This window comes from Triturus cristatus, chromosome 3_2 (assembly GCF_964204655.1).
Source record: "Triturus cristatus chromosome 3_2, aTriCri1.1, whole genome shotgun sequence".
Classification (NCBI taxonomy): Eukaryota; Metazoa; Chordata; class Amphibia; order Caudata; family Salamandridae; genus Triturus; species Triturus cristatus.
The window spans coordinates 1,163,301,140-1,163,309,384 of NC_140584.1; positions in this window are offsets into that span (position 1 = coordinate 1,163,301,140).

Sequence of the window (8,245 nt, forward strand, 5' to 3'; positions counted from 1 at the left end):
CGTCGAAAAACTGGATGCGCCGAGACCGCGGGATGAGCATCACAAGGAGCTCGACCAGTACACGTAGAGGAACAATCAGTGGAAGAAGCATCGACCCCGCTCGAAGGACGAGCGCAATCACGGGGTGCACCATCAGAGGCGCAAGAAGCAGATTTACAAGCACGGCCGGAGCGAGAGGACTAGCGCTTGGCAGACTCCTCACCCGAGGAAGGAGAATCACTCGAGTTCCAGATATTACCATCCCATTCATCAGGATTCCAATCCAGTCCGGCTTTCGCCACGACCAGACGCACCTTTCGCGTCGAGACCCGACCACGCCGATTCTTGTATTTATAACGAGCAATTCGCACAGCCGCCCTCTCGGCAATAGTTTGGTACGTCTCAAGTTTATCAGCAAGCAACTTATTTTGACACCGCAACAAAGTATGAGCATTCTGAATCTCAACAAAGTTCGCTTCCAAATCCTTATGCAAGTTCTGCAACTTCAACAACCTCTCATGCAGAATCCTGTACGCAGACAGAACAATCCAACCTCTGCGCCCCAAAACGGGAAGCTCATCACCCTTAGATACCGGCGCCTTCTGTAAACAAGTAATCAAATTAGCCGGCTCCGCCAGCTCCAAAAAAGAATTCCAATTCTCACTCAAACCAGTAGAATCAGCCCACTCACGGGCTAAGGCTTCATAAGGCGTTGAATCCCAGCCGGGAATTTCAACGGGCAACTTAAAAGTAGATTTCGACTTTCTAGAAAACATCTTTGAAAAGAAAGAAAAAGAGAAAAAGAGAAAGAAGAAAGAAGAAAAAGAAAAAAAAACTACACTCACAATTATATAGAAATAATATACAAACGAAACCACGCACGCACCGAAAGCAAACACGATACAACCACAACGCACACAGGTTTCGTAAACGGTTCGTGACGCCAAATGTTCTGCTTGGGTTTTCGGATCAGATAGAACCCGCTCATCAGAGCCTCACTAACCCAGCCAGAACGTTACCCCCTCCCTAGAACCTATTTACAATCCTGCAACCACATATATCTATCACCTAAGGACAGGGGATTCCTACTATGCATACCAAGACCTCACAATCGGCGGCCTCGCGATCCCATACGGATCCAGACCTTTCTGCCCATACGACAGTATCACAAGTGGCGGCCTCGCGGTCCCATACGAACCCAGACCTCTCTGCCCATACGACAGTATCAGCACAATCGGCGGCCTCGCGATCCCCTACGAATCCAGACCTCTCTACCTAGACGGCAGTCTCATACGACAGTTCATCCTATGATCACCATAACATACAAAAAGGGAATCAGTCTCACTATTCATCAGATCACACAAGGATTGCCAGTTCGGGCATAGCCTGTTCTCAGGTTCGAGGGGCTCCTCTTTCCTTTATTCAGTTACCACTTACCTGATCAGGGTTAACATCTGTTCATGTAGCCGCAGCTGACTAGAAGAATAGGCTACCCTCTTATGCAAGAACACGCATCACATGTTGGTTCACTACAAACTGGATACTTTATTACTCATTACATACACAATCACATAACATTACGATATAACACATAACCTGCAAAGAAAAGTGAAAGATTAAGTTGTACACTCTAATAAGAAAGGGTCGACATCACCTTAGTAGTATGTAGCCTGCACTCAGTGGTCATCTAGGCTCCCTTCTCGTCTGTGCCTCGGCTCGCCTGGAATCACCCTTCTCCGAGTCACTGGGACCTCTTCCTTATCGGCTACTCTCTCCTCTCTGGCTATTCTGTTAGGAAAGCATCTGTCTCTCGGTTCTTCTCCGCCTTCAAGATGGCGTCTGTCTTCCCTGGAATAAGTAGTAGCTTTACTGCTAACGGCTAGATGCCTCCTACGGACTGAACATGTAACTGCCTCAGACTTTCACTAATATAGAGGTGCATTTCCTCATGGAAAATTCCGGCCCGTAACCTGCCGCCCACCAAATTCTTGTACCTCCCCGTACCAAGGACACGTTCCCAGCCGGCCGGCCTGATGTAGTGTCTTCGGCATGAAGAAAAATACAATCCTTCGATAAGGGCCGGCCTGAACCGGTTCTCTCCAAGCGAATAACACCTCATAACTAAAACATTACTTTTGACCTAGAAGCATCCCAAGCTGCCGGAGCAGAAAGAAAGATGGAGTCTCTCCCGTTTGAGGCCTACCAGGCCTGAATTCAGCACAGCTCCATGAAATACCCTCACTACAGGACAGGTTATCCCTAATACTAACGAATCTATCCCCTAGGCTATGTGTGCAAGCCCTGATCTATGGGGAAGAGCACAGAATCATGTCGAAGTGCCTAGTAAATAGGCTCCATTCACTACTCTAATCCTTAGGCTTGAATGGTAAGAGACTGAAGTCACATTCAATCACTTGTTAACACAAGAAGGCCGGGAAAATCGAGCAGAACATGCGTGTTGGGCCATTTCCTGTTACAGGTACTCGGCCTACCCACACAAGTGGGGTACCATTTTTATCAGGAGAGTTAGGGGAACACAGAATTTTAGAGCAACTGTTATTACCTATTGACATTCTATGCATTTCTGCCTTCAAAATGTAAGACGATGTGTATAAAAGAAGTAACTTTGAAAAATTTCCTATAATTCACATGCTAGTATGGGTAAATACTTCTTATAAACTCTTTCTTATAAACGGAAATACATAGGTGTTGTTGATACCTATTTTTTACTCTTTATATTTTACCAAATTAATTTCCATATACCCGGTGCACAATGCAACACCATTGCAAGACGCAGCTCAGTTATTGGCTCTGGGCTCCTCACGTCCTTAATGAACCTACAAGTCCTACACATCCACAAAACCAGTGGCTGTAAAAGAATATTGCTTTAAAAAATCTGTCATACTTAGAAGAAGTTACATGTGAAAAAGTTGGCACAAATTGCTGTATTTTTTATATATAATAGGAAAAGGCTGGGCTGCGCCTCACCTGGGTGGCAGCTGCCTCTGAGAGGATAGCGGCTACCACGGCCCAGTACGTTTGAATATCTGTGCATGTCCATACCATGTGTGTAAATGTGGCCCCTCAGTCTCGGCACCTGGGGCATCTGTCTACTGTTGTGAAGAAAATGTGTGCTAGCCTATGAGGTGTGAGGTATGTGTGATGCAAGTAATTAAATTGTGTATACTTCAACCTGGTGTTGGTCGAAATAAATTTCGGGTGGCTGGTGCATTTCGCCCATTGTTTGTCAGTAATAGTGGTGGCCAGCTCAGCAGGGCCGGCTCTAGGGTGGTGCGATCGGTGCCACCGCACCGGGCGCTGCCTTGGGGTGGTGGCACCATGTTAATTGTTTTAAAAGCACCTGAGGTCACCTTCCTTGTCCCAGCAATTTTAAAGCATCAATAAAAATGTCAAGTTGATTAATGTTCTTCCTGGAGAGAGCTTTGTCTGGTAGTGGAAGTTTTGACTCATGGTAATACGCCTACTGCAATTAATGTGTTGCATTCTGATCACAAAGGGCATATACTATGAATAGGTCAATAGGTTATCGCTTTTGTCAGAGAGATTCTTTTGTTGCTTCCAGTTTATAAACGAAAATCTTAATACAGAGCAGTAAGCTATTTACTGTCATCAAAGAGCTGCATGCAAACTGCAAGGAAAATATTAAAGCTACAGTTTTTTTGCCTAGTTGTCCTTATTCTGATATTGCAAAAACATTTGGGTAGAAATCAATTCTTAAATATTAAAGAAAACACCTAACAATGATGTTACATTTTAAATTCTGAATTTGTGCTTTTCTAGACCAAGGGCCCTGAAACTATACTACATACCTGTATGGGTGACATGTGACTCCTACACCTTGCTGTCCTCTGTCTTATGTAACATTTCCTGTACAGTGATTTACACACGTATGACTGTCTCCATGCACTGTATGTGTGATGTAAAGTGTTCTGACACCTTAACCTATTTATGAGTGGCGCTACAAAACTAAACGAATCTAAGAGACAGTGTTGGAGACTTGGGGGACGTTGTCAAATGATGGTAGTGAGGGAATCCGTGGTGGAGGTGGTCATTGGGGGGGCGCCAGTAAACATTGTCGCACAGGGCGCCACCAATGCTAAAGCCGGCCCTGCAGCTCAGCATCTCAGTACGCACGTAATGTTGTCAGTGTGGGTGGATCGTCCAATATGAGAGAGGTATAAATGGCTTTCACAGCGTGCCTACCCCGTCCATGCATCAGCAGTGTTTGCAAGAGATGTGATCAATGTGGGATATGTTTGTAGGAAATGGCGAGTAAGCAGTGCATGTAACAAGAATGAGCCCAGCGACAGCTCATAAGTGTCCACCAATATCCTCAAATGTTTGTAGTTGTGAGTCCGCATACATGTGCCCCTCGTGTCCAATCCCCTCTTCCTCCAAGGCCCAAGCTCCATGCGTCCGTGACTAGCGAACGTGCCCCGGAGTACCTTGATCGGCAGACCAGGGTCAGTGGAGTGGTGTGGCTCACTGGTTAGAGGCAGCAGACCCGGAAGCAGAAGTCGGCCCGGGACCAGGGTTCGATTCCCGACGCGGCAGGGTCTTGGACCAAGGTCAGCGGACACGATAATTCTCGCCTCGGTGCCCACTCTAACCATGGATCCCACTCAGCAACTCTGGGCAATAGGTTGCTTAATCTCCACTTACGGCTCCTTCAGCGCCGGAGATGCTTGTCTTCACCTTGGAGATTCCCAGTAGGGACCATCTCACAGGGAACGCCAGGATGGGTTCCCCAGAAGCACTCAGTGCCGGGACACTCTTGGGAGTTGCAGCGCGCTCAACAAATACCCAGTAACATAACATAACATATGGAGTGGTTCGACCCTTGTGTAGCACGTATCTGGACCAGGGGCGCCTGGCCGCCACCGTTAGGATGTTACCACGATGCTTCTAGGTCAGAGTGGGGTGGTCCCAAGATATGGCCGCCATGACCAACTCAGTGAGGTTGCTTTCAGCCAACCATCGCATTGGCCATTGCAGTTGCGCTGCGGCGTAGTAGCGCTCATAATTCAGGGCACCGAGGCCGCCGTCCGACAGTGGCAGGTATAACTTATAAAGAGCCACCCTGGCCATAGAATTCCCCCATATTAGAGAAACCAAAAAGGATTCCAGATTCTTAACGAGTTTCTGTGGCAGGCGGTCGGGAAGTGTATGTAAGAGGTACAGAAGGAGTGGGAGGACCAGCATCTTGGAGATGGCCACCCGCCCCCTGGGCGACAAGGGAAGGCCCAGCCAGAATGGGGGAGTTGATCGGGCCCTGGCAATGGCCTGCCCCAGGTTGCCGTCCATGGTGTACGTCTCTGAATGGTAGACCTGGACCCCCAGATACTTAAAAGTGTCAACCGCCCATACCAACAGCGTGTTCAGTGCAGATTGTCTCTGGTCTGGGGACATATACCTATACTGAATGTGTTGACATAGATCAACACATACAGTATAGGTCTTTCTTATTCTTACATTAGAAGATTATGCACAGAAAAGTAATTTGTGTCTACCATTTGAATAAAACATTATGGTGCCGATCACGATCCTGTAAAAACCGGGTACAAACCGTCGGACGGAGCAAAATCTCCGTCCGACGCGTATCCGGTCGTCAAAATGTACAAACATGGAATTACGATTCGCACGGAAACACCATTTCCGTACGAATCGTACAAACCTCGACCGACGAAAATAAACATACAAATGCGATCCGGGAAAGCGCCGACGTGACGTCGGGACGCACGCAGCCTGCCATTCACGAACCAGGAATTACGATTCGCACCGACGTCATCCCGCACGGTGAATATTTTCCGGCTGCCAAAAACTGCCGGGAAATCAGGACGACGCGAACAAGGAGGACCTGTACGCGACGGACAGACATGGACCCGAACCTACGTGTCATCCCGGCCCTCATAGCAGTCGACCTCCTCTACAGGTTACGACGCAGACGCCGCAGAAGGTCAGAACAACTAAGGGAGGGTGGGAAAGGGGGGGAAAGGGGGGGGGGCAGGGCCAGGGGCAGGCCACAAAACCACCACCAATGTCACACAGCACACATGCCCTGGACATACCTGACCCCCATGCCCTGGTCACCACGAGGGGGTGGGGGTGGGGACGTGTCCAGCAAAGCCAGCGTCCGCCACAAAGGAAGTGCCTCACGACACGAACCGGCAACACAACTATACAGGTACGTCCCGTACCCATGCCTTAAGAGCGTGGGTACGAGTCGTACCACGCCCACACCTACGTCACCCCAACAATGGCGGGACGGCTGTACCCACGTGGCAAAGGCCTGGGTATGGGTCGCACAAGCATCACATAGCGTGGTTACGGATATGTACGTACCGTACCCCCACCACCGTATGCATGGAGCGTACCCCCAACCCCAACAGTGTAAGTACGACCCGTACCTTCACCCGCGTACGTATACGTCCCACCCCAACAGTGTAAGTACAACCCATACCCTCACCCGCGTATGTTTGGAGCGTACCCCCCACCCCAACAGTGTAAGTACGACCCATACCCTCACCCGCGTACGTATGGAGAGTACCCCCACCCCAACAGTGTAAGTACGACCCGTACCCTCACCCGCATACGTATGGAGCGTACCCCCACCCCAACAGTGTAAGTACAACCCGTACCCTCACCCGCGTACGTTTGGAGCGTACCCCCACCCCAACAGTGTAAGTACGACCTGTACCCTCACCCGCGTACGTATGGAGCGTACCCCCACCCCAACAGTGTAAGTACGACCCATACCCTCACCCGCGTACGTATGGAGCGTACCCCCAACCCAACAGTGTAAGTACGACCTGTACCCTCACCCGCGTACGTTTGGAGCGTACCCCCCACCCCAACAGTGTAAGTACGACCCGTACCCTCACCCGCGTACGTATGGAGCGTACCCCCACCCCAACAGTGTAAGTACGACCCGTACCCTCACCCGCGTACGTTTGGAGCGTACCCCCCACCCCAACAGTGTAAGTACGACCCGTACCCTCACCCGCGTACGTATGGAGCGTACCCCCCACCCCAACAGTGTAAGTACGCCCCGTACCCTCACCCACGTACGTTTGGAGCGTACCCCCACCCCAACAGTGTAAGTACGACCCGTACCCTCACCCGCGTACGTATGGAGCGTACCCCCACCCCAACAGTGTAAGTACGACCCGTACCCTCACCCGCGTACGTTTGGAGCGTACCCCCCACCCCAACAGTGTAAGTATGACCCGTACCCCCACCCGCGTACGTATGGAGCGTACCTCCACCCCAACAGTGTAAGTACGACCCGTACCCTCACCCGCATACGTATGGAGCGTACCTCCCACCCGAACAGTGTAAGTACGACCCATACCCCCATGGAGCGAACCCACACACGTGTATGGACTAAGCGTACAAATTGTTAAATAGGAGGGGTGTGTGCCTATCACTCCCAGCAGTGCCCAGACACAGGAGGGGTGTGTGCCTATCACTCCCAGCAGTGCCCAGAGTCAGGAGGGGTGTGTGCCTATCACTCCCAGCAGTGCCCAGACACAGGAGGGGTGTGTGCAGAGTCCTCCCAGCAGTGCCCAGAGACAGGAGGGGTGTGTGCAGAGTCCTCCCAGCAGTGCCCAGACACAGGAGGGGTGGGTGCCTATCACTCCCAGCAGTGCCCAGAGACAGGAGGGGTGTGTTCAGAGTCCTCCCAGCAGTGCCCAGAGACAGGAGGGGTGGGCGCCTATCACTCCCAGCAGTGCCCAGAGACAGGAGGGGTGGGTGCCCAGTCCTCCCAGCAGTGCCCAGAGACAGGAGGGGTGTGTGCAGAGTCCTCCCAGCAGTGCCCAGAGACAGGAGGGGTGTGTGCAGAGTCCTCCCAGCAGTGCCCAGACACAGGAGGGGTGTGTGCAGAGTCCTCCCAGCAGTGCCCAGAGACAGGAGGGATGTGTGCAGAGTCCTCCCAGCATTGCCCAGAGACAGGAGGGGTGGGTACCTATCACTCCCAGCAGTGCCCAGAGACAGGAGAGGTGTGTGCAGAGTCCTCCCAGCAGTGCCCAGAGACAGGAGGGGTGTGTGCAGAGTCCTCCCAGCAGTGCCCAGAGGCAGGAGGGGTGGGTGCAGAGTCCTCCCAGCAGTGCCCAGACGCAGGAGGGGTGTGTGCAGAGTCCTCCCAGCAGTGCCCAGAGACAGGAGGGGTGTGTGCAGAGTCCTCCCAGCAGTGCCCAGCCACAGGAGTGGTGTGTGCAGAGTCCTCCCAGCAGTGCCCAGAGAC